The sequence below is a fragment of the Leptonychotes weddellii genome, chromosome 7 (assembly GCF_054177405.1).
Source record: "Leptonychotes weddellii isolate Sample4059 chromosome 7, ASM5417740v2, whole genome shotgun sequence".
NCBI lineage: Eukaryota > Metazoa > Chordata > Mammalia > Carnivora > Phocidae > Leptonychotes > Leptonychotes weddellii.
The window spans coordinates 25,173,841-25,201,102 of NC_138375.1; the positions used below are offsets into that span (position 1 = coordinate 25,173,841).

The 27,262-nt window shown below is 42.2% G+C and overlaps 1 protein-coding gene across 1 annotated transcript in view; it reads right to left on the reverse strand.

Moving 5' to 3' along the window:
• Window positions 1–20,138, reverse strand: part of PRLR (prolactin receptor) — a 156,415-nt gene extending 136,277 nt beyond the window's left edge. Inside the window, exon 1 of the mRNA XM_006735525.3 lies at window positions 19,985–20,138. The gene's annotated coding sequence lies outside the window, so the exon portion shown is untranslated. The remainder of the gene's footprint in view (window positions 1–19,984) is intronic.
• Window positions 20,139–27,262: the final 7,124 nt, after the last annotated feature.

Sequence of the window (27,262 nt, forward strand, 5' to 3'; positions counted from 1 at the left end):
TTATGATAAATTTTAATTTGAACTTTTGCGCAGTTCTTCTCTTGGGGCAAAGTCAAGAGATAGGCAAATAAAAAACCAAACCCTCAAAGACCAATAAGGTACTTAAGACCCACAGTTCAGAACTGACCAGACTTGGCTTGTTGCTGGAACTAATTTATGGAGATGGAAATACCAGGTAGACACTAGGGAAAATCAGGGCTGGTGAGTTCCTAAACAGAGGGTAATTAAATCTCTTTTTCATCCTATAAAGTATGTGCCTGAGATCCCAAGTATTAAAAGTCACGGAGGGTGTCAATCAAACATTCATTTCCAAGCATTTCCCAAAGGAACGTCTTAACTGTGTGATGGTACAGAGGCTTGGGCCACCTTCCAGGCTATAATTTAAAAATCATACTAAGTGCATAGGCATTGATTGACTCTTGCTTCTGACAATATTCTCCACAGAGTAGCCTGAGTGGGTTTTTTTTTTTTCTCTCTAGATTGTTTCATTTTGATTTTTTTAAAAAGAAGATGAAACATTGACTTTAAGCTATTTCTTCCCTAATTGAATGGTTTGATATTTCCTTTTAAAAATACCAACAGGACATGCTATCCCTCATCTTCAAACACTCCAAAGGCTCCCTATTGCTTCCTGAGATCCTATGTGGCCTGGCCTCTCTCATTCTCCAGCTTTTTCTTATATTTTGTTTCTCTGAGTTTCTCCTATTCCCCCACATTTGGCATGCTCTCCTACGTTGGTGGCTTGGCCTGTGCTCTTCCTTTTGTTGAGGAAACTCTTCCTTCCCATTTTGATCTTAGGTCAATCATTACTTTCTCACGGTTACTGTTTTAGTAAACAATGTACATCCCCTTTGTTGTCCTTACCATACTTAGAAACATACTTGAATTTGATTGGCTCTGTTTCCTCATTATACTATAAGCTCTACATGGGAAGAGACCATTCTGCTCACTATTATTTCCCCAGCACTTGGCATAGTGTCAAAGTGGGTTTGATATGTTCGTATCATGAATTTTGCAGAGGTGCTCCCAATGATGATTATGATAAATTTTAATTTGAACTTTTGCACAGAACTCCCCCCCTCTCCCGATGTGGGGCTTGACCTCACGACCCTGAAATCATGACCTGAACTGAAATCAAGAGTCAGAAGCTTAACCAGCTGAGCCACTCAGATGCCCCTGCACAGGACTTTTAATGACGACACAGTCCCTCTGTAACTGCTCTCATTAATCAGGTTAACTTTCCCCCCTGGGTCAGGAGGGCAGAGGAGAGAATTCAATGCAAAGGTAGATCTTCCCAGATTAGTAGTGTAATCCTGTAGGGGCAGCAGAGCCCATTCCAGAGCTGTTTAGCCCACTGTGCTAAATTATGTCCCAAATTCTCTCCCCTCACAGAAGTGTGATTTACGTAAACTCTGCGTGGTTGGTTTCCATCACAGACAAACTCTTACCAGAGCTCTTCACTTTAAATTTTTACAGGATCATTCCCACACAAAGCAGGATGTTAGTTTTGTTCTCATGCTTTCAACCCTCCAGAAAGCTTAACTGTGGTCCACAACTAAGATTTAAAGGAATTATGGAATGCATTAGTAGTCAGTTCAGAGTGTTTTGCAAGAGTCAATGTTTCTTTTTCATGTGGTCCATTGTGCTTTTCCAAAAATCCTCTGGGCTTTCTCAATTTCTTCCCTACTTTCACTTTTTTTTTTTACTTTGTTTACTGCTTGCTGCAGTCAAAAGGTACAACTGGGCAGCTTTAGGAAGAGATGATGTGACCAAGCTGGAATACTCTGTTCTGGTTTGGTCACTACACTACCAGGAACCACAAAGCCCGAAGAGACTCAGTGATGGAGGCGTATAGTGATGAGGAAGATGAGGGAGAGGGGGTCATTGAAGGACAAATCATGAAGATTACAGCAATTCAGTCTGCAAAGATAAAAGCTATCACAGGATATGGTTAATATCAAGAGAGTTAGGGATAGGGTAAATAGACTTATTCCCAATACTGTAATTATGTAAAATGTCTTTGCAACAGAAAGAGTTAAGGAAAGGGGAGAGGACTTACTACATTATCCATTAGACAGTTAAGAGACTTGTTACTTCAAGTCGTGTTTGTTATTGACTACAAATATTGATAGAATAAACAAAGATTTTTAAAAATTCACATGATATGACAATATATTCATGATGTAATATTGTCTAAATATTAATAGATCAAACAAAAATTTAGATACAGTCACATACGGTGTGACAACAGTTTCATAATGTATTATATAACATTAACTAAAATATTCATAAGTTAAATTTAGTATAAATTAAATGTGTTATGACAGCAGATGGACACTGAGGTATTAAGAGAGTCCAGAACAGGGGTCAGCAAAATAAAGCTCATGGGCCAAATCTGATCCCTTGGTTATTTTTGATAATGAAGTTTTGTTGGAAAATGGCCACTCCAGGGGTGCCTGGGTGGCTCAGTTGGTTAAATGTCTGCCTTCGACCCAGGTCATGATCCCAGAGTCCTGGGATCGAGCCCCACATCAGGCTCTCTGCTCAGCGGGGAGCCTGATTCTCCCTCTCCCTCTGCCTGCCACTCTCCCTGTTTGTGCTCTCTCTCTCTGTCAAATAAATAAAAAAATCTTTTAAAAAAAAGAAGAAAAAAGAAAACGGCCACACCATTCATTTATGCATTGCCTATACGGCTGCTTTTGTCTGACAAGGGCAGAGTTGAATAATTGTGACAAAAGCCGTGTGGCTCGAAAGTCCTAAAATATTTTATTATCTGGCTCTTTACAAAAGAAGTCTGCTGATTCCAGGCTAAGACATATTAGGAACATGCAAATATTATTCATATTTGAGGTCCACATTAAGCAGGATGAAATACATTCTTCTAGATGAACACCCCTTGGTTGGTGCAGGATTTTGGCTAGGGCAGCAATTCTGATAATCATATGAAAAGCCTAAAAAAATGCATATTTACCCATCATTTGATCATCATATCTTTGGAGGTTTGGTAATCAAGTTAAGGATGCTTCCCGAATTTTAGGGAGATGATGAGAAAACAGGCTTCTGATTGTATTTAGCTGGTTTTGATGCTTTCCAATTTGGGGCTCCCCATTAACAAAGAATCATGGAATTACTGGGAAATGAAACTCAAAAGTTTGAAATGATGTCATAAGGTCGGTTGGAACTAAGATTAGGGCTTCTGATTTTCAGATCAAAATACTGCACTTTCCTGTACACCAAATATATTAGCAGTGTTTTACCCACAAAGAAGCCAAATTTACAGTCTTTGGAAATAGTGACTTCTTCCCCCCCCCGCCCCCCGCAGTGAAGTTCTCTGGTATGAAATCAATCTGTATACATGTATTATGACACGAGTTTGGTAATCACAACAGTTGTACTGCCTAAATGGTTATATCAAGAGAACAACTGAGAAAAACTGTGCCATGTTGGGGGTTTTTATTCCCACTTCGCATAATGAAACGCATTTCCCGGGACAAATTTTCACCTGTGGGCAAATGCCTTGATCCCTCTTCTGACAATAGTGCCCAGAAGATAAAGACCATTGTTAAATGTGGAGTCAGTAGTTGAATGTAGTTCCCATATGACAAACTGATATCAGTTGGAAGGCAGGGAGTTGCTATTTTGGGGTTGGCAATATTAAAATCCTTTCCTATTTTCTAAAACATCGAATCCCTTAGAGAATTTAAATTTTCTGTCAAAACTGATGGGAAAAAAGGCCCAGTAGTTAATGATCAAGATCTCGACTTTGATACATGATGATTGCATGGAGCTAGAACTCTGACTCAGTCCTCAAGTCCAAGTATGAGATTCATTAAGGTAATTTCATTTTTAACCATCATCAGCAATAATTGGTGTCATTCTTCCTCTCCTACTGAATGTTTGCCATCTGCTGGGCAAATTCACCCACAAAAAGGAAGTCTCCATTGCAGCCACCTACCTTCACAGAAGAAAAATTCCTGGAGAAGCTTAATGGTTTTCCTCTGAATAATGTCCTAGGTGCTTGGATAATCAGAGCTACCTATCACATTGTACGATAATCATGTCCTCTTGGAAATTCATTGCTTCCAAAGGAGTATCAGTGAAAAGGTCCCAGTCAAGGTCCACTTTTGTAAAGCAGGTCTCCATGAAATCCCACTGTAGGAAGTGGTTTTACATTTGACATGTATTTGGCAAGTTCTTACTCAGTTTCCCGAGAATCTTGGTGAGAATCCATAAGCATTGCTTACGTTCCACTTGAAGATTTCCCTAAGCTGCCATATGTGATTTTATTTATTTATTTATTTTTAAAAGATTTCATTTATTTATTTGACAGAGAGATAGACAGAAGAGCAAAAGCAGAGGGAGAGGGAGAAGCAGGCTCTGCACTGAGCAGGGAGCCTGATGTGGGACTCGATCCCAGGACCCTGAGATCACGACCTGAGCCACCCAGGCGCCCCGCCATATTTTAATTTTAAAAGAAACCCACAACCTTTTAAGGGATTACACTTGGATCGTGCCTTAGGTTTCAAAGTATTCCCCGGACATTATGGATTCTCACCTTAACAATACAACACAGGATATTTGGAGCCCTTGTTACTGCTGTTGCTATACCTACTTGAGTCTTCTATAGATTTTTGCTGTTGGACTCTTACTATACACTTTGCTCACAAGTGGAAGTGTCCTTTTCATACCACTAGTCGCAATTATGTTTAAAGAATTAGAAATATATGGAAAGAATAAGAATTAAATGGAGAACAACAACAAGCATCTAAACCTAATAGTTCCTTCTGGTGAAGTCCGCAGAACTAGTGCCCCATAGCCACCAAGTCTGAGGCCCCCTCCACGGGGCCACAGGAAACCAGGCATTTTTTACGTTTGTAATTATTGGGCTTTCCGCAAAACCCGTATCATTTCATCTCTCACAAATGGAAACAGACATGCTTTGTTAGGTTGGTTTTCAATCCTAAGTGCCTGGGGCCCAGTTCCCATAGTAGCGTCCAGCCCCTGGCCATTCAGGCCTCTGTCCGGTCCGAGACCAGTCTGACAGGCTCTCTAGCACAAGTGAGAAGCCGTGTTCTCACCAGCAATGGGCTTTTTTACAGCACGTTCCCAACCTTCCCCATTGCGCTTGCGATGGTACGATCTATTTCTAAGCTTTTCCATTTGCCTTGGCTTTACTGGAGGAGGAACAGGTGCTTCTTCACTTTCCTCATTTCTCGGAATTGCACACTGCCCAACTGGCTCTGATTTGCCTGCTGGCATCAAATGTAGGGCAACTGGAGAAAGTGTATTTAGCTAATCTCTGAGCTTCATCTCTCTTGAGGAGTTTTCCTGAATACTTATCAGATTTGGGTTCCAAAGGCCCATGTACCCCAATTAAGTATCTGGGTATAAGCATGGGCCTCAAAGTGCACCATTTGTGGCTGGGGGCGCAAGTCACCAAATCAACAAACTATTGTCATTCCTGAGCCTTTCTTCTACGTGCGACACACTGCGCTAACCGTCCGAATATACGGGGTCACGGGAGAAGGGCACAGGCTCATTTTGAGGGCCAGGCACAGATGAGGTGTTTCTCATCCATTCCCGTACTCCGTCCTCAGAATAGTCCTGGAGTGTAGGCACCATCATCTCCGTTTTTGCCAATAAGGACACTGAGGCTTGAGAGAGGTTTAGCAAACTTTCTCTGGATTCTTTCCAGTGGCACAACTTTGAAGCAGATTCAGCAGAAAGAAAGAATATGCTGCTTTTGTATTCAGGCAAATTCTCTGACAAGGACTGCCAACTAGAAGTGCCATATTGGTCTTCTGGTGAAGTGCAGGAAGGAAGGGAAATGGTTGAACTGAATGGCACTGATGGGATTTTTGAGGGATTTTCAGGATCATTAATCATGCTAAGCTCAGACTCAACACTGAGTCCATGCCCTTGGAATTTTGCCTCACTGACCGTAGATTTGTTGGTCTCTCCCACTAAGTCAGGAGTTCTTTGATGAAGGTGAAACTAATGACTCCCATGAATGGAGTGTTTCCGTGGTGCCAAGGGTTTTATATACACTCATCTTGTCTTATTCTCCCAGCAACTGTGGAACGGATGTTTTAGTGTCCTGACTGCAGAGATTAGAAAGTAAGGCAAGAGGGGTAACTCTCACCCTGACACTTAACAACTCCATCTGGATTATTTGTAAAATCACCATTGAAAGCACATGCCTACCAATACCCACACATGGGCAGCTTATGTAATTTCATCTCCTCCTCTATACTTGTCAGATGAACCCTTCTCCAAAAATACTGCTATTCATCCTCTACTAGCCACACTGAATGATACACTTGAGTTTAGACAGGAAGCTCTGGGACCAATATATAATCCGTGTTAGTAGGACAGGGAGGTCAGCAATAGAATGCAGGTTCTGGCTTTGAGGAGTCACAGCATCTCAGCTATGAAATAACTAAAAAAAAGGACATCTAGCCCATATTTATATAGATAGTGTATCTTCATAAAAGCATGGCATATTTTTTATAATTATCCAGTAAGAGTGATTGCCCATGGGGGCAACGGGTAGCTGTGAGAGAGGAGTATTTTTCAATGAACACACTTTTGTACCTTGAATTTTAAACCGTATACAAAAATAAATACAGTTTTAAAAGTCACAGGTCTGAACAGTGCTTTGGTTTCAGTGATGTCCTTTGAAAAGTAAAATCAGAAAAGTTTGTTAAGAGAAAAATAAAACTCTTCTAGTCAAGCCCTGAAGGAGGTGATGGATGGAGTCATCCTTGTGATTGAACAACTCCCATCAGATTGCTCTGATATTTGAAAGACTTGGTTTCTGGACATATCCACATTTGGTACATAGTCACTCTCATTTTTGCTGAATGTTTAATTAAACCTGTCCAATAAAGGAGGAAATTACCTTATTGGTTTGAAGATGAATTTTTTTTTAAGTGAAGCTATCTACAAGGTTCTGAGCTATTTGGAAGATTTCAAAGAGTTCAAATGGCTTTCAAACTTTTTAAATTAATTGATGTCCCACTGCGGTCTTCCTAACTTAAATAAGATGAGAGTCTAATGCAAACCATAACTATAGTTCTTTTTCCTTTGTAGTTTTGAATTTGGAAGTTAATATAACCATAGGAAATATCTGACATACATTGTATAATATTTTAAAAAAATACTTTTATTGAAAATCAAACAGTTGAATGAACAGATTGAGGACTTGATTACATAAATTCAGCACTTCTAATGAATGCATGTCAGTTTCTATAGAAAATTACCCTATGGCAATTTTAACAAAAAAAAAATGCCTTCTATTTAACTGAAATATATAGTAAGTTAAGACTTACAGCATAGGAGATGAATTTTTACAATTATTGCCTCTACAGTTATTGCTGAAGAATTCATTAAAGGAGATAAAGTGTAATGCATTTCTTTGTATAAACCTCAATTCTGTTAAATTCATTGCTGATACTACCATTAGGAAACGAGGGAGGTCTGTTACTTTCGTGCTGATTATTGGAAAACCAAGTAACTTGAGAGAATTTTCTGGAAGAAGATATGCAGTGGAAGGTAAAGAAAACAGTTTGGACTACTGTGTTCCCCAGGCTTATTTCACTTCTAATAATGAAACTGTGGAGGGAATCTTCAATATTTTTAGAGCAAAAATGTGATAACACATAAAGTATCATGTCATCTGCAAAGAGTGAGAGTTTGACTTCTTCTTTGCCAATTTGAATGCCTTTTTTTCCTTTTTGTTGTCTGATTGCTGAGGCTAGGACAGCCACATGTAGAGGAATGAAACTGGACCATTTTCTTACACCATACACAAAGATAAACTCAAAATGGATGAAAGACCTAAATGTGAGACAGAAATCCATCAAAATCCTAGAAGAGAACACAGGCAGTAACCTCTTTGACCTCGTCTGCAGCAAATTCCTGCTAGACACGTCTCCAAAGGCAAGGGAAACAAAAACAAAAATGAACAATTGGGACTTCATCAAGATAAAAAAGTTTCTGCACAGCAAAAGAAACAGTCAACAAAACTAAAAGGCAACCTTTGGAATGGGAGAAGATATTTGCAAATGACATATCAGATAAAGGACTAGTATCCAAGATCTATGAAGAACTTATCAAACTCAACATCCCAAACCCAAATAATCCAGTCAAGAAATGGGCAGAAGGCATGAACAGACATTTCTCCAAAGAAGACACACAAATTGCCAACAGACACATGAAAAGATGCTCCACATCACTTGACATCAGGGAAATACAAATCAAAACCACAATGAGATACCACGTCACACCAGTCAGAATGGCTAAAATTAACAAGACAGGAAACAACAAATGTTGGCGAGGATGCCGAGAAAGGGGAACCCTCTTACACTGTTGGTGGGAATGCAAGCTGGTGCAACCACTCTGGAAAACAGTATGGAGATTCCTCAAGAAGTTAAAAATAGAGGTACTCTATGACCCAGCAATTGCACTACTGGGAATTTACCCCAAAGATACAGATGTAGTGATCTGAAGGGGCACCTGCAACCCAATGTTCATAGCAGCAAAGTCTACAATAACCAAACTGTGGAAAGAGCCCAGATGTCCATCGACAGATGAATGGATAAAGAAGATGTGGTGTGTATATATGTATCATCAGAGAGGGAGAAAAACCACGAGAGACACTTAACTACAGGAAACAAACTAAGGGTGCTGGTGTGGGAGGGGAGGTGGGTGTGGGGGAAGGAGTAACTGGGTGATAGGCATTAAGGAGGGCACGTGATGTGATGAGCACTGGGTGTTATACACAACTGATAAATTATTGAACACTACATCTGGAAAAAAATGTGATAACAAATGAGTTAATGACCCTCTTGTCGTTACTTTCTAAAGGCCAGTCTCAGATGACCCTGAGGAGCAACCAGAATTTGTTGCACAGCTTATTGAGAAACTTTGAGTTCTTCCGTCTTTTGAGAAGGGACTGGTAGGTGGGCGCAACACAGGAACTATGAGGTGGTGGGCAGAAGAGGAGGTAAGGAGAAGAGGGGGCATTTCATGGGAGTCTTCCACGGTTGGCAACTTTGTCCAGCCAGCTCCCTGGGAGGGTGGTTCTCCTCCCACCTTGGCTGGGTGGCTTAGATGCGGAGTCCTCCTGGAGAGGGGCTGAATCATCCAGCCTCTGAATTATGGCATTTCCTCTCCGGTTCCACACCTGGAAGCCCTGCCCGGCCAAAGCGCCTCTTAGTGGCACACTGGGGATTTTGCAGGAGAAACAAGTCTGATTCTGAAGGCAGCAGCTTCAGTTATATAGAAAAGAGTGAAAAGGAGACAGAGGGAAAGCAGCACACCTTAGTGACTGAGAACCTGGAGCTCTGCAGCCAGACTCATGCAAAACCTGGCTTTGCGATTTACCAGCTGTGTGAGCTTGGGCAGATGACTTTACCCCCCCTTTTTTTTAAAATTTTTATTTATTTATTTAAGATAGAGTGAGAGTGTGTGTGAGAGAGAGAGGGAACACAAGCAGGGGAAGTGGCAGAGGGAGAAGCAGGCTCCGCACTGAGCAGGGAGCCCGATGCGGGTCTCGATCCCAGGACTCCAGGATCATGACCTGAGCCGAAGGCAGACGCTTTAACTGACTGAGTCACCCAGGTGCCCCTGCCTCAGTTTCTTCATTTATAAAATGATAGTAATAAGAGTACTCACTCAAAGGGTGACTGGGAGGATTAAATGTGAAATTCTTAAAACAATGCCTTGGATATAGTAAGTGTTCATTGAATGCTTGCTATTACGATGTCAGCATTTACTTGGGGAAACTGACCAATGGCAAAAAGCCGTGTGTAAATGTCTGATGTCATGAAGGATTCAGTAAATGCAGCCAGGGTGTCAAAATACTCAGAAGAAAAGATAAACTTAAGAATGTGAATGTGATGTTTCAGCATTTATGGAAAGCATAGTAATCAAAAACAATAAACCCCATCGAAACAGTCTTATGAGACAGGATGCTATTTTAAAGGTTAGGAGGTAAGAAGCAGCAAACAAATTTCTCCCTGGACAGGAATTTGATTTTTTTTTTTTTCTGCTTAAATAAGCTAAGGTAAAATCCCTAATGTTTTCAAATAGCATTAGATATTATTCCATTTTGGCTCAAAACCAGTGACCTGCGTAGGGATGGGGCAAGAGCAATGTCTCAGACAGGACTAGGTCTGCCATCACTGTTGTTGGCCCTATCCACCTGGAAGGCATGCTGGCCCTACCTCCAAAATGGCTCCTGAATCCCATCCTTCTTCCACTTCACTGCTCCCACCTTGGCTGATCCCTCCTTACCTCCTGCTGTACCTGCCACATCCCCCCCCTTCTTCCAATCTACACTGCATTCTCCACACAGAAGCCCGAGAGAGTTCTAAAATGCAATGTAGAACACATTACTCCCTGATTTTGTCTTATTTTATTTTCCCTCCCTTCCCCTATGATCATCTGTTTTGTTTCTTAAATTCTACCTATGAGTGAGATCGTACGATAATTGTCTTTCTTTGACTTACTTCGCTTAGCATAATACCCTCTAGAGACAAACCATAAGAGACTCTAAACTCTAGGAAACACACTGAGGGTTGCTGGGGGGGAGGTGGGGGGGGATGGGCTAACTGGGTGATGGGCATTAAGGAGGGCACATGATGTGATGAGCACCAGGTGCTGTATGAAACTGATGAATCACTAAATTCTACCTCTGAAACTACACCAAATGTTAATAATACATGTATATGTTATAATACACTATATGTTAATTAATTGAATTTTTTAAAAAAAGAACACATTACTTCCCTACTTACAACCTCCCAGTGATTTCCTTAAAGCACTTAAAATCCTAACTGCACCCCATGACCTCCAGCCCTCTGGGCTGTTTTCCCGCCTGACGCTCTCTCTCTTCCTTGCTGAGATCCAACCATACTGGTCTCCTTTCTATTTCCTGAACATGACAACCCTTTTCCAACCTCAGGGCATCTACTCTTGCTGTTCCCTCTCCCTGGCCTTCTTTCTTCCTGATCTCTGTACTGCTTTGACAATGGCCAGCACATCAGAGAGACACCTCTTGTGATCCTATTTAAAGCAGCCCTCATCAGACCCCATTCCCTTTACCTGCTTTCATTTGTCCGCAAAGCACTAACCAACTTACCAGATTTTACTTATTGGTTTCTTAATGTGGATATCTGTTTCCTCTCACCGGATATCAATTCCATGCGAGCAGGAACTTCATCACTCTCCCTCCAGGTCATGTAACAGCCTCTGGCTGTAGTGGACGCTCCGTGAAAGTTGAGTGAATAAAAACTGCCGATGTCCATGATGCTTGGCTACCAGGAGGGCTTTGCCTACCCTACTCTCGGCAACCTCTTTCACAATTTCTTTTCTTCTAATTCTGCAACCTTAACACTCTGGAAAAGTACATGGTACATCACTCCCTTTCTCCCCTGCCTTCCAAATCTAGTATAAAAACCTGGTTGCTTTTTTTTTTTTTTTAAAGATTTTATTTATTTATTTGAGAGAGAGAGAGGGAGAGAGCTCAAGCACAGGCAGGGTGAGGGGCAGAGGGAGAAGCAGACTCCCTAATGAGCAGGGAGCCTGATGCCAGGGTTTGATACTGGGACTCTGGGATCATGACCTGAGCCCAAGGCAGATGCTTAACCGACTGAGCCACCCAGGTGCCCAAAACTTGGTTGCTTTTGGCATTAATACAACTTTCTGAGAATGGTTGGAGTCTCAGACTTAACCAGACCCTGGATAATTATTCTCAGATTGAGTCCACCATTTTCTGTATCCTAGGTTCTTCTATCTTTGGGTGACTTGTAATTGTCTCTTTCCAAACTAAAATTCATGACTTACCTAGCCTACCCTGTGGCTGGTAGCCCCTTGCATCCCAAATGATTTCTCGGGGCTGAGAGGGTTTTACACAACCTAGTTAGTTCTTGGCCATTTCACTTTGTAAAGTCTATCCAATGACAATCCCTGGAGAATACTGCTATAATTATATTTTTAATAAGGGTGTGAACAAGAATGGAGTTAATTGGCTTTGAAATGGCTGAGAGAGGAAAGCAAGTGTTGCTAAAGATCAACATAGCAATTGGGAAATTCATTGCATGCGTGGCAGAGAAGCTTAAACTTTATCTTTCAATCTCATACTTATCAAGCTTCTGGCAATCTGATCTCTAAATTGCACTTACAGAAATTTTCATCATGAGGCTATGTAGGGCATTCTGAGTTTGGAGTTAGTTTAGACAAGGAGAAAACTTAATATTATGCTAGAAACCATGTTTCCAAAGAGTAGAATGACAACACAAATATGGTTTGGGTGGTTCTCTGGGGTCATGTGATCTAAAACAAAAGGAGAAATACAAATAAGTAAATAAGATTTATATCTTAGCTGAGCAGTAAAATCAGCTCGTACCAATGCACATTATCATCACCAGGAGAATTGTAAATAAACACGGATGTCCAGACTCCATTCCCAGAATCTTGATTCAGTGGGTCTAAGGGTGGCGCCTGGGCATCTGTATTCTTAAAGCCCCTGAGATGACTGTCATGAGTAATCGGTGTTGAAGACTACTGTTTTAGAGACTTGCTTTTTGCTATAACAGAAGATACTGGAAATTGTTCTTAAATCGGTAATGGACTTGGAGACAGAGAAAAAGGAAATAGCCATCTGGGATGGTGCAAAATTAACTGATCTTCTTGTTCTAAGGAGCCTAGTGGCCAGACTCTAGCTTTCTTCCACTACCTTTCATAAAGACCTCCCAGCCTCACCACTGCCAATAAACCCAGAAGTTCCCAAGACACATAAAGAGTTCTTTAAAAATGCAGCTGTAAAAATTGCTGGGCTTTCTTCTCTTCTTTTCTGGTGTGTAACAAAAATCAATATCCTTTCAGTGAACAGGAGCTTCGGAGAGGAATTAGAATAGCCCCAAAGCTCCTGGGCTCAGGAGCCTTCACTTCACAGAGGTAGGGCTGAGGAGCTGTAATAGGCATGGCCAAACTTTCACTTGAATAGGAACTCCTAGAGCATAGGGATGGGGCTCTGGGGACTGTTGTGGCTATCTCTTCCATGCTGACACTCATCATCAAGCGCGGCAGCTCAGGCCGACTCTTCATCTTTCACCTACTGATCTGTAACACTGATTCATTCATTGAAGAAATAACATTGCCGGGACAGAGTATTCTAACATCAACAGGAGCCTGGGCTGACTCACTTTGGGAGCCAAATAAGATATGGGGAATGACGTGGCTGAGAATTCTAATTTCACCTCTGTTGCCAGTTAGCCTCAAGGCCCAAGGCAAGTAATTAAACTCTATTTCCCAATTTGTCAAGTTGGAGAGGTGAGAGAATTTTACAGATTATTGTAAAATAGCTACCATGGGCACAAATGGGCATGATAATAAAGCCCTTTGCAAAGATTACACCAAGCCTGGTGGATACGAGCAGCTGAGATCCCAGCAGCCCCATACTTTGCTAGGATCGACTATAAGGACACTGCAAGAATACACAGAGTAAGGAAATAGGCAGCTAGTTACAACTTTTAGCCACACCCAAGTGGACAGGATCACTATGTACAACAATTATCTGTGAATTAAAAAGACTACAGAGAAATATACATATATAGGGGCGCCTGGCTGGCTCAGTCGGTTAAGCATCCGACTCTCAGTTTCAGCTCAGGTCTTGATCTCAGGGTCATGAGTTCAAGCTCCATGTTGGGCTCCATGCCTAGCATGGAGCCTACTTAAAAAGAAAAAAAAAAAAAAGAAATATACATGTATATCAAATTTCCATAAAGACCACAATTCTTGATTATCCAATTAATTCCCTTTAAAATATTACCCTTTGAATTTTATTTTCTATGATTATGATCTAAAAATCTTGTGTTTTTTGCTCAGTGGTTTTCAACCCTGACTCAGAATATTCATTTTAGAATATTCTGGAGAATTAAAAACAACACCAACAATAATACCAATACGCAGTCCCTACTCCTAAACTGATTAAATGAAAACTCTGGGGGTTGGGTTGAGGCATCAGTATGTTTTAAAAGTTTCCCCAGCGATGCCAATTATACCTTTTCACAACACCAAACCCTCCCTGTACATTCCTACTGTCGTGGGATTACGTGCATGTTTTCTTACTGGAAATGCCCTCTCTCCCCATCTCCATTTGTATTTAGCCTCATTTTACGTCCTTCGATGTCCGTCTCATACCTTGTCTTTCTCAGGCACACTGCCTTCCGGAATCTCCAAACTCTGTTTTATTCATGTAACACTTGGAGAATATTATCTGACATTGCTCCTGGGGTTTTATGTTTATGGCCATCTTCTCAACAAGATAATGCGCTCCTCCAGAGCAAAGACCTCTGTTTTGTTCTGTTATTTTCCCTATGGAGTCTGGCATAGACTTCTTGGCTTAGAAGATGCTGAAAGATATGGTTGCTGTTGATGCAGATATACTAACATTCACTTGCGCTCAGTTTCTCACTGTCATTTCCCCCCCCGACCCCCATGTAGATTTCAAGTGAAAATGAACACTACTTGCGTATCTGAAAGAACATTTTTTTTTTAAGATTTTATTTATTTATTTGTCAGAGAGAGTTAGAGAGAGGACAAGCAGGGGGAGTGGCAGGCAGAAGGAGAGGCAGGCTCCCTGCTGAGCAAGGAGTCTGACCCAGGACTCAATCCCAGGATCCCGGGATCATGACCTGAGCGGAAGGCAGATGCCTAACGGACTGAGCTACCCAGACATCCCAGAACATCTCATATAGTGCTTTGCTCAAGCTACAGAAAGGAAACTCTTCCCCATGGACGAATGCCTCCAGTCCTCGGATCATCAGTGACACCCATGGCCAACATCTGTGTAGCTCATGTCTTCATGAGCATTTTATGCGGCATTATCTCATCAATTCTGAACTTTACTACAGGATCGCTGGGGGAAGCAGGGTGAGAATTACGCACAAACCAGTAGACAAAGCAGAATCCATGCCTCCAATATCCCAGGTCAGAGGCTTCCTCTAACAACTTCAGAATCAGACTGCTCTCCCTTTGGCATACATGAGATTGCAGGAACAAATCATATCTTAACTTTGGTGATGTGCTATTCAAGCTAGCGGACAAAAGAAACCAAAATGGCCTTCTGTGATATTCGTGGAGCAGTCCTTCTGGAAACTGGGACTGCGTATTGTTCAGGCTGTTTTAGATTTAAAATGACTCTTTGGTCTTAGGATGTTAGAAAGCTTCTTGAATTTCCCTGATGGGTAAGATTTCAGAAGTCTGAGCCAAGAATAGAGAAGAAATTATGTTAGGAAGAAGGGAGAAAAGTTTCCTGTCATATATTTGTCAACTCATTAGTCTATACCAGTTTTGTTAAGTGCAAATATAATGCAAGTCATATATGCAATTTAAACTTTCCTATTAATCGCATTAAAAAAATTAAAAGGAAACAGATGAAATTAATTTTAATAGTATATTTCATCTAAACCAATGCATCCAAAGTATTACCATTCTAACATCTGATCAGTATAAAAATTAATGAGGTGGGGATTTTTTTTGGTTCTAGGTTTTGAAATCTAGGGGATATTTTTACACTTACAGCACATCTCAACTTGGACTAATTGCATTTTAAGTTCCCAGTCATCACATGTGGCTAGTGCTAATGTGTGGCACTGAGCAAGTTTAGACACACTCACTGGAATTTGGGACATGAGATAGAAATCGCCTGTCAGCATTTAGTCACCTAATATACTTTTGACATGTTCCTTCTGTTAGCTCCTTTTGATCTTCTGAAAGAGATTATCTCAAAGTCCACATGCTGTATTAGCAAAAAGTTTTAGGCTTTGGCGCAAAACAGACTACAGGGTTCGAAGACCAGCTTTGTGACCTTGCGCTAGCTGCTTACCTTCTATGAATCTTGGTTTCCTCCACTGTCAAATCAAGACAGAAATAGCTGCCTCGCCAGATGGTGGGGGAGGTTAAATAAGATAGGAGGTAAGTCCACAGCACAGCCTAGAAGGGTACGATAGGCAGTCAATCAAGAATTTCCCCTACATAAAACTCAAATTGATTTCCAAGGCGCCATCTCATTATATTTGAGGCTCTACTGCTTCCTTCATTCCACATCCAGATCTTTCCCTGGAGGTTTTTCTGCTAAGGCATCTGTTTCCCCAGACCTTCATCAGGCTGGCTCCCTCTTTTTATGCAGGTTTAAGTTCAAGAGTGACCTCTTTGTGGACATCTTCTCGCCTGCCCTATTTCAAGTTGCTTGCAAGCCCTCTTACTCTTGAGCCCCCAGCCTCTCTTTACTTTCTTCATAGCATTTCTCAGTACCTGAAATTATCTTATTTCTGCATTTGTTCACCTGCCTCCTATCTGTCACTCTCTCTATCATAGAAATTCCACAAGAGCCAGGACCTTGTCTGCCTTATTCAGAGATCAGCAAGTGTTTGTTAAATGAATAAATGAATGAATAAATGTTTTACACAGGGGAGGTAACTGTAAATGGTGTCCTGATTCTCAAAGTAGTAGAGAGTGAACGTTTCAGAGCTCTTTTCAACCTAAAAGAGTCACTCAGGAAGTTAGTGGCTCAGACCCAGCCCTGCCTGCCAAGGCCTGGTGTTGCCTAACTCGACTCTCCCAGCTGGATCTGGAAAGGTTTGGGAACATCATTCCTCATAGGCCATTTCATTGCTGCTGACTGTTAATATGTATCACATGCAAAGTGTATGTTCACACCACTTAAATCATGTAGATGATTTGGTTATTCCTGCTCTAAATGCTCTGAAGAAGAAGAACTGGGTTGGGACCCAACTGGCATGACACAGCCTTCTGACGCCAGAGAGCTTGGCGGCACTAGGCAGTGTGAAAGGAGTGAGCGTCAAAGTCAGACAGACCTGGGCCTGTATCCTGGTTCTTCTGCCTTTTAGCAGCTATGCAGAGTGGACAAGTTATGTAAAATTTTTTAAGTCTCAATGTATCTGTAAAGCTTTAATTGATAATTCATACCCTGCAGCGTTGCTATGAGAAAATTAACTGAGGTCACGTAGCAAACTGCTTAGTCCATCTTGAAGGCTCAGTGAAAAGTACGATCGGTATTGTCATCTTTGCATGCACGATTGCCTTGCCAGAGTACTGATCCATCTTTGGAATGACTACTTTGAGGGTATCAAATTTCCTTTTAGGATTCTCATTTCTTTCCCACATCTCAGCGTCACCCAGCTTCTCGCAACTGAGGAGCCATTACCAAAGAGGGAGACAGAGAGAAGCGGAGAGACAAGATAAGCTGAATTGGCCGTATCTGTGCTACCCTTCGAACGATGACAGTGGAGACAATTCTCTTTACAGAGACAGTTTCTAGGGTATCTGGAGATGGACGCAACCATGAGACCTCTCCAGTGTCCATGCAGAGGTGTTTGTCACTACAAGCAGAGCTAGCTATTTCATGTTCGAGATTATGGGCCAAAAGAGAATTGGGAGGAAGGGTCGAGAATCCATGTCAGTCTGGACACATTTTATTTACTGGCCACACAGAGTGCTCTGCTTGACAAAGGTGAAGCAGTAAAGCCAACTCTGTATTCTGAACACACCCCTCATCTCTGAGAATAATTGGAGTAGAATTGACTTTACTCATTCTTTTGCTGACATAAGCCCTACAGAATAGTAAGCTGCTCTAGAAAAGCATGAAACTAACACTTACTGATAACCTCATGTCAATATTAATAATACTAGTTGACTACTGACTATAAACCAGGCATTTCCATTTCTCATTTTCCTAGCAACTATGCCGGAAAGGCGGTATTGTTCCCCATTTTACAAACAGGGAACATGAGGCTTAGAGTAGTTGAGTGACTTGTCCAAGTGTGGGAGCCAAGATCTGAAGCCCAGTCTGTGGATTCCAAAGCTCCATGTGTCCTCTGCTGTACCCTGTTGGCATTACCAATGGAAGACTCAGGTCCCATCAGACAGGAGTCCTTAGTACTTTTTAAAAATTTATTTATTATTTTTTTCTTTTGGGTGGGGAGGGACAGAGGGGGAGGGAGAGAATCTTAAGCAGGCTGCACGCCCAGCACGCAGCCTGACAAAATCAAGAGTCGGACCCTTAACCAATTGAGCCACCCAGGTGCACCAATAGGAGTCCTTACTACTTTAAAAGAAAAGTGCATTGGTCCAAAAGAACACTATTACTATTCCTACTATGCACAGAGAGCAAACAGCACTTTGTTTCAAAACAAAGCTTTGGCTTCGCTGTTTGACATCCAGCTAGGTGACCTGAAGAGCTATCTTTGAGACAGTGACTTGCTAGAGGTGGCTGTGTATAGGACTGAAAACTCTAGGGGTGAGGACCTCACCTTTGGAAAGTCACGAAAAGAGTTTGTGAGGAAGGTTCCCCAGGAGGCAGAGATTGGTGAAGCCTTTGGGAAACAGTATCCCAGGAGCTTACTCATGGTGGGAGTGCTTTCTCTTTCAGTAGCATGGCTGACTCCAGACCCCACCGGAGGGCTATAGATTACTTCCATAGCCAGCTCAGCTGGGTGGTCTTGATACCAAAGGTCCTCAAAAAGAAGGAAAAGAATGTTTACCTGGGGTTCAGGCAGGGTCTTCAGGAGTGTCCACAAACTCTGAGGGATTGCTTGAAAAACTTTATGTACATTACATAAGAACTCCTTGGGAGAAGACTCATAGCTAATTCTCAAAAGGACCCGTGATGTCCAGTTTCTAAGAACCATTAAAATTAAAAATTTCATCTGCTTCTTCCTTACAATATTCAGCATATTTACCCCATATATATAATTATATATACAATATACTATGCATATACACATATTATGTTTAATGGTATATATATATATATATATAGCCTCTATCTGTCTATCTATCTATCTATCTATGGAATGATTAATTCCCCTAAATGTTGCAAAGAAAACTGAGGCCCAGAGAGGATGATTGCCTTGCCTGAGTTTGCACAGCCAGAGGCTGGGCTAGGAATAGAAGCACTCCACTAACCAAGAAGCAGAGACCAGGAGACTCTTTACCAGCCAACTTGATGAATGAATGCAAACGAATCTCTCCAGATTAATAATACCTATTTTGCAACCGTTTTCAAGTCCCATCACAGAAAACCCTAAGTTGCTTATGAGCGCACCGTGGGCTGCTTCCCCAGGGTACAGGTAGAGGTCACTACAAGAATATTTTCCTGCTGGAAGGACTGGCACCCCCGCCCCGCTGTCCCCCCGCACGGCGCCCGGCTCCCCAGTTACCCGCGCGTGACCGTCCGCCTCCCGAGTCCGCCGCTCCCCGACGGCGGGCTCTGCTCGCCGCTGCCTCCCGGGATGGGAGCTCCCCCCACCGTCCCGCCCCGCTCGGGGCTACGGTTCCGGCTGGAGCCTCGGACCTGCCCCGGCGGCGCCCACTGCCTTCGCGGGGGAGCCCCGCCTTTCGGGCCAGCACGGGTGACCCTGAACTTTCCCCACCCGCTGCCCGAGAGTCTGCGCCGCCGCCGCCGCCGCCGCCGCCGCCGCCGCCGCCGCCGCCGCCGCCGCCGCCGCGAGGCCCCGCGAGCCTGCAGGCATCACCTCACCTTCCCGAGCCCCTTCCCGCGATTTTTTCTTTTCAGTTTGACGTAAATAATTTACACTGCGAGAACCCCACGGTCACGCCGAAACTCACTCTCCAGGGCGCATCCGAAGATGCCTTTAAAAAAGACCAAGGTGTGCTGTTGTGAGGGGGAGGGGGCATTTTTAGTTTCTCTCCGAGGGGCCAGCAATGCTGACTGCGGTCGGAGCCCCGGCTTTCGCACCTGCGGCCGCTGCCGGGCAGCGCCTCTGCCGCCGGCGCCTGGGTTCTGCCGCTTTCCTGGAGCCGCAGCCCGCGCCGCACCGGGGCCTCGAACCCGCAGCCCCCGCGCCGCGCGCGCGCTGCCCTCGCGCCTCTCCCGCCTCGAACCCGCAGCCCCCGCGTCCGCCACAGGCTCAGCCCGGCAGTGGCTACTCACTTTTGCCTGGGAGCAAAGTCAGCCACATCAGTCCGTGAGCACTTCCTGCAAAAGGACGGGGAGATCCATTGTGTGTAAAGCTGTTTCGCGAACAGCCGGTAAAATCCAGATAGAGGGAGAGGATCCTGTAAGACGGAAAGGCGGCGGGGGCGGGGGCGGGGGCTGGGTGGGGGAAGCCCAGAAGACGCGCGGCTCAGGATCTCAGCCTGGGCGCCACGGTCCCCAGCCCGGTGGCTCTGGGACAAGAAGCTCAACTCGGTGCACTTGTTCACTCTTTCTTCATTAGAGGAGGAGTCAGTCTTGCAACATTTACGTTCCTTGCTGGAGGCAAAACAGTGATTTTCTTCAGCATGCAAAATGTCCAGAGCCTGCCAGGTTTACAAGGTGAGGGAGGTGCTCGGGGGAGCCAGAACACAGCAGAGACGTGGGGAAGAAATAACTGATTATCCCAGATTGGTTTCCCATGATCAGGGCCACACATCTTCCACCGAGACTGCCCCAGAAGTTACAGAGGCAAAACAATCATAAAGATGGCTTAATAGATCGAATGACCTCGAAGATGGTATTCCTTCCTCCCGGCAATCAAGATGGGGAGCACCTCCGTGTCAAATTTCTTTCCTTATCTCTGAACAACAGCAGCTTGACAATATCTGACCGGAGCGGGGGGGGGGGGGGGGGGTCAGAATAAAAGGGGCAAAAGAAAATAAACAGTGACCTAAGCAGGGTTTTGCTTTCTTTTTTGATACCCCAAAGCCCAAATTTCCGGGGTGCTGTGTTTCTTTTCCACCACACGAGTATAACAGAAACAATGGTAGGGCCACCCTCTTCTTATTTTCCGCAAATGTAGAATTTATTTTTTCTAACAGGGTTTTTTTTTTTTTTTGGTAATAACAAAACCATGCACAACCGCTTTTCTCTTGCAAAACAAGTACTGAAACAAATAGTAACTGCCTGAATTAAATAGATATCCATCAATTACTAAGTTGCTAGTGTCTGTTAGATGCCATTGATTAATACCGCAGCTGATTGTTTCATAACCCGGAAGGGCTATCAAGGAGATACTCTAAACAAAGCCTCTCGAGTTTCCAAAATAAAAGTTACTGGAACACTGGGCTTTCCCCCTTTGAGGCCACTTTTACTGTCACCCTGGAATAACTGGCAAATAATATTTATTGGCAGCCACTTGCTAGGCCTCAGGAATACATTGAAAATCTCAGGATGCTTTGGTGATCCTTTTGGAGTGGAAGCCCAGCTTCATCACCTGATGCTTCCTGGTCAGTAACATGGCCAGAGACTCCATCTGGTTCTCTTAGTCCTGGGGGAGATACATCTTTCATGGACAGTCTTCACCTGCTTCCTGTGATCCTCCAGGTACGTTTGCCTCCCCTGTGGGGGCCACAAATGCATGCAACTCCTATTTATTTCCCGAACTGCTGGGGGACATGAGATCTTCAATGACAGAATATTTCTCTATGACTTTTGCAAGGCAAAGGATTACTCCGTTTTCTTGGAGTTGTTCTAGTCAGACAGTTTTAATAGCTGGTGAAAAAGATAGCACTCTAGGTAAAGTCCGGACTGTCCGCTCTTGGAAGGGGGGGACCTCGCTTTTCCTCCTTGTGGCTCCCGGTCAGCTGCGGGCTGCTCAGCTCGCCTGTGCTCATGGCTTCTGGTGGGTGACAGTTTGGTTGTCTGCTCTGTGGCGTGGGGCACTGAGGCTACTACCCCTAAACCACCAGCAGTCACCGTGCCTCCAAGACCCTGCTCCGTGACCGAATGCTTTGGGCGTGGGTTTGAGTCCTTGCTATTCATACGGCTTTCCTAAACTTCAGTTGCCTCACTGTAAAGAGGATGCTGTAATATATGCCTCAAAAAATAATAATAATGGTGGTTATTAATCACCAGTAAAAGAAATAATAATGGTGATAGCATATCTAAAATGTCTGACAAATAACAGAAAGTCTAGAAACAAATCCTTTTCCCCCCTTCCTCTTTTTTTATCACCTTCCTCGAATATTTCATCTCTTCTGCCCATGGGCTTCTTCATCTTAGCCTACAACGTGCTCATATGTTCCTTGACCCTGGTGACCCTTTTGGTGCTTTACCATGTTCTAATAACTTTTATTAATTTAATTCACTCCTTTCTGCACCTGTCAAACTTAGTGGGAAAGAATGAACTACACTCCTCAGCTTCCCTGACTCACTACACTTTCCTATGCCTTTAATTGGCGATTTCTCAACCTTGACTGCACACCACTACCATCATCTGAGGAGTGTTTCAAAGCTACTGTGCGTGTCTGGGTGTCACTTGAAGAGCTTCTAATTCAGGAGGTTTAGGCTGAGGTCCTAATTCTCTGTTTCTCCAGAGATGCACAGGCAGAGTGGAACACCCCTCCCCCCATTTGCACCCGGGCTTGCAACCCTGCTACTCATCATCTGCTCTCTGGGTGGCATTATCCTGGCCTCTCTGCAGTGCCCTGCCTCCCTCCATTCCTCCTCCAGACGCTGTCATTCCTTGGTTCTCAGCCCCTGCCCTCCCCAGACCCCTTCTGTCTGTGACTTCTCTGGGTTGCCTTTTGCCATGTCTCTCTTCTTTCTCCTCCTTCGTGCCTGGGCACAGTTTTGCCTTTGGTTTTTCATCTTCCTTCTTTGAGGACTATATTCCTTTCTCAAAAATTAAAAAAAAAAAAGAAGAAAAAGAAAAATGCTAAAAATACCAAGAGTGAAAAAAAACACTCACATCACAGCACTGTTGAAAAAAATCTTTATCTATAAAGTCAGATATAACCTTCCCAAATCACACACCCTCCTCCTTTCCTCTGATCTCATGTCTGTGGGTGACCGTGGTGAACAGATTGGGGGCATACCTATCTTTTTCATACATGTATATCGTCATGTCTCCATATGCACATACAAATATTTTTTAAACTAAAAATGTAACAATTTCTGTGACTTATCTTTTTTAAGTTTAGTGGAATTATATATTCTAGGTTACTAGCTACAGACTTAACTCATTCTTTTTTTTTTTTTAAAGATTTTTTATTTATTTATTTGAGAGAGAGAGAGCACTTGAGAGGGGGGAGGGTCGGGAGGGTCAGAGGGAGAAGCAGACTCCCTGCCGAGCAGGGAGCCCGATTCGGGACTCGATCCAGGGACTCCAGGATCATGACCGGAGCCGAAGGCAGTCGCTTAACCAACTGAGCCACCCAGGCGCCCTTAACTCATTCTTTTTAATGGCTGTCTAGTTTGTAATTTATTCTACCATCCTTCCATTGTTAGATCTTTGGTAATTTCAGCTTTTTATTATAAGAACTGCTGCCATGATTATCTTTGCATGTACTTTAGGATAGACATTTAGAAATGGCATTGTTGGGTCAGAGGGAAATGAGAACTGAACTTTTGATAGATCACTGCCAAGTTGCTCTCCAAAATTGTTATAGAAGGAAATCCTAGAAGTGAGATTACTGAATCATAAGGTAGGTAAATATTCCCCAAATATTTAGCAATATACATTCTTACTAATATATACTCCTACCAAGGATGTTTTCTCACATTCTTGCCGCCACTGGGTTTTATCAATCTGATTTTTGCCAGTCTAGTAAGCAAAATATGGTGTCTTATTGTTCTAATTCACAGTCTCCTGACTTCTTGGGAGGTTGAGTCCATATGTTTATTATTTGAATTCTTTTTTTATGCTATGGCTGTTCAATCCTATGCCTAGTATGTTTGTCTTTTTAAAAATTAATCTTTGAGGTCTCTATCACTATTACACATATTAACACCTAGTGAAATGTATTGTAAACATTTCTCTGTCCTATTTCCCTTGATTTTGTTTATGGACCATTTCACTGCACATAAGTTTTGAGTTTTCATCTTGTCAAATCTGTCTATTATATTCCAGAATATAAGGCTCTGGGTTTTCTCTATTGCTTCTTTGCTTCTAATACTGTTAATTTTTTAACAATAGATTTTTAATTATCCTAGGAATTTTAAAAAATATTATAAACATTGTATTTATCACATTTTATATTATATTTATAAATACTATAAATATAAATATCACATATATTAACTTTATAATTAATATTCAATTATAGTATATTTAAATTGAAATGTGACCAAGCAATATATTAATTAACATATTACTATATTAAATGCTATATGTAAATTCCACACATTAAATGTAATTTTTACTTGTAAATGTTATATATATTAATTTTCTTCTGAATGCATAGTAAATTATCCCATTACCCTTTATTGAAAAATCCATGATTTCTCCAGTGATTTCTAATGTCAATGTCATACATTACATTTACATATATATTTATATTTATTCTGGGCACTACCATGTTTTGTTTGTATGCCAATAATGCACAATTTTGATAACTGTATTGTAAAAATTGTATATTATAATACCTATTAGTGCAAGTCTTTCCTTTTAAAATTTTCTTGATAAATGTGATTTTTTTTCATAAAATTTTAGAATCAATTTGTTCAAATTATTTTATTTAATTTATTTAAATTAAAAAAATTTCTTTGGCATTACATTGCGTTTATTTATTAAAAAAAATTATAGCATTGAAGCGTTAATTCTTCCACCCAGGAAATATGTTTCTGTGTTTATTCAGGTCTTTTAAAAATATTCTTCAATTCTTTCTTTAATCTTATAACGTCATTTTACTCTTATTGCACAATAATTTACTTAATTATACCATCTTACGAACATTTCGGTTGTTCCCAAACTTTCACTGTTATAAGTAGTACTACAATGGACTTGTCTGTGGAAAGAAATTTTGCCTTTGGGGGATTTATTTCCTTAGCCTAAAATCCCAGTGAGACATAATTAAGTCAAAGGGCATGCACATTTTTATGGTCCTTGAGATATAAAAGCTTATCTTTTCTGATGGCTTCAACTGTTAAAGTTCCCTCTGTCACAATCTCCATCCCATCAGGCACAAATATCTTTCTATCTCTTTCCACTGTCAGTGCTCCAGGTCATTCCTTCATCATTTCTCACTTCTTCCCCTTCCAGAGCCCCCCCGCTGGATGGCCTCACTCTCCCCAGCCTTGCCTGTGTGAAACTCAAATACTCCCATGCTGAATCTGATTCGATCACTCCCTGAATTAAAATTCTTTAATGGTGCCTACTTCCCACAGACTAAAGTTACAATGTTTTTGCTCCTGCTGATCTTACTGGTTTGGGGTATAGTAGCTCAATCAATATTTACAGTGTGTTTGAATCCATCTTCCCTTCTTGGCATGTTATTGCCCCCAGTCCTCACCTACTCAAAACTGTATCCATTCCTGATCTTCATATTCAAAGTCACTTTCTTCTAAAAGCTTTCCCTGAAAGCTCCAACTCTGAAGGCAGTTGTTTCTATCTGCTTGCTTCTGTCAAGTAGGTTTATAATATACTCCTCTGTTCTACCTCTAAGGATCATTGGGAGGCTGATATGAGCTGACAGGTGTGAGTGCATTTGGTAAATTATAAACCATGTGTAAATATAAGGCACTACTATTATTAGATAATGTTTCCTTCCTTCCAAGGAAACCCTCGCTAGTGGATAAGCAGTTAGGCTAAGTACAAATGGGCCTTGATGAACATGGGAATGGGAATATTTTTCTCCATGTGGAAGATGCTAAGAGAGCTGGTCTGTTGACTGATGAGGATCCATGTCTCCTAACCTCAAAGAGGGAAACTGAGCATGCTGAATAAAATGCAGTGGTTGTTAAACTCTGCAAAAGTGGGTTTCTTTAGGCTATTGTGTATGTGTCTTGCTACCCAAAGTGTGGTCCTTAGGCGAGCTGCATTGGCATCACCTGGGAGCTTATTAGAAAGGCAGCATCTCAGACCCCACCCTTACCTTCTGAATCTCTGTATTTTGACAAGATCTGCTGCTTCAGGGCTAGAGTTCATAAAGCCCAAGTGTCAGTAAAATGAGTGTTCCTCCTGAAGTGCCCAATTGGTACCAGGGGAAAAGTTGACTTTGACTTATATGGTTTTTCTGTCTCTATCTTGTATGTGATTTGGGGAAGGGATGGAGGGAAATGTAAGGACAGCCGGATGTTACAAATTTCATTTCCCAAATTGTAAAACTGAGAAATCATATGTTTAGGAACATTCTGTCAGAAAAATTTCCAACTACGTTTCTGATACATGATGAATATTGGTTTATTTTATTGTATGTTAAATTGTAGTAAGAACACTTAACATGAGATCTACCCTCTTAACAAAATTTTAAGTGTTCTATATACAGTATTGTTAACTATAGACCCAATGTTGTACAGCGGCTCTCAGAACTTATTCATTTTGCAGAACTGAAACTTCACGCCCCTTGAACAATGACTTCCCATTTTCTCCTCCCTTCAGTCCCTAGAAACTACCATTCGACTCTCTGCTTCTATGAGTTTGACTATTTTATTTTATTTTTTAGAGATTTATTTATTTGAGAGAGTGCGTGTGCATGCAGTTGTATGCATGGACGCACACACACACACACACACGTGTGCACGTGCATGCACAAGAGGGAAGAGGGAGAGGGAGAGGGAAAATCCCAAGCAGATTCCCCACAGATCATGGAACCCAATGCGGGGCTGGATCCCAGGACCGTGAGATCATGACCTGAACCAAAATCAAGAGTGAGACGCTTAACTTACTGAGCCACCCAGGCATCCCTATGAGATACCTTTGGATACCAAATATAAGTAGAATCATGCAGTATTTGTTTTTCTGTGGCTGGCTTATGTCCCTTAGCATCATGTCCTTCGGGCTCATCCATGTTCTCTCATATGGCAGGATTTCCTTTTTTAAAGGCTGAGTAGTATCCCACTGCATGTACATACCACATTTTCTTTATCCATTCATTTGTCCATGGACACTTATGTTGTTTCCCTGTCTTGGTTATTGTGATCAATGCTGCAGTGAACACGAGAGCACACATAATCTCTTCGAGATCCTGATATAAATTTTGGGGATATATACCCAAAGTAGGATTGCTGGATCATATGTTAGTTCTATTTTCAATTTTTGAGGAACCTTCATACTATTTTCCATAAGCAGCTACACTATTTTGCTTTCCTTTTTTTTTTTTTTTAAGATTTTATTTATTTATTTGAGAGAGAGAGAATGAGAGACAGAGAGCATGAGAAGGAGGAAGGTCAGAGGGAGAAGCAGACTCCCCGCCGAGCAGGGAGCCCGATGCGGGACTCGATCCCGGGACTCCAGGATCATGACCTGAGCCGAAGGCAGTCGCTTAACCAACTGAGCCACCCAGGCGCCCC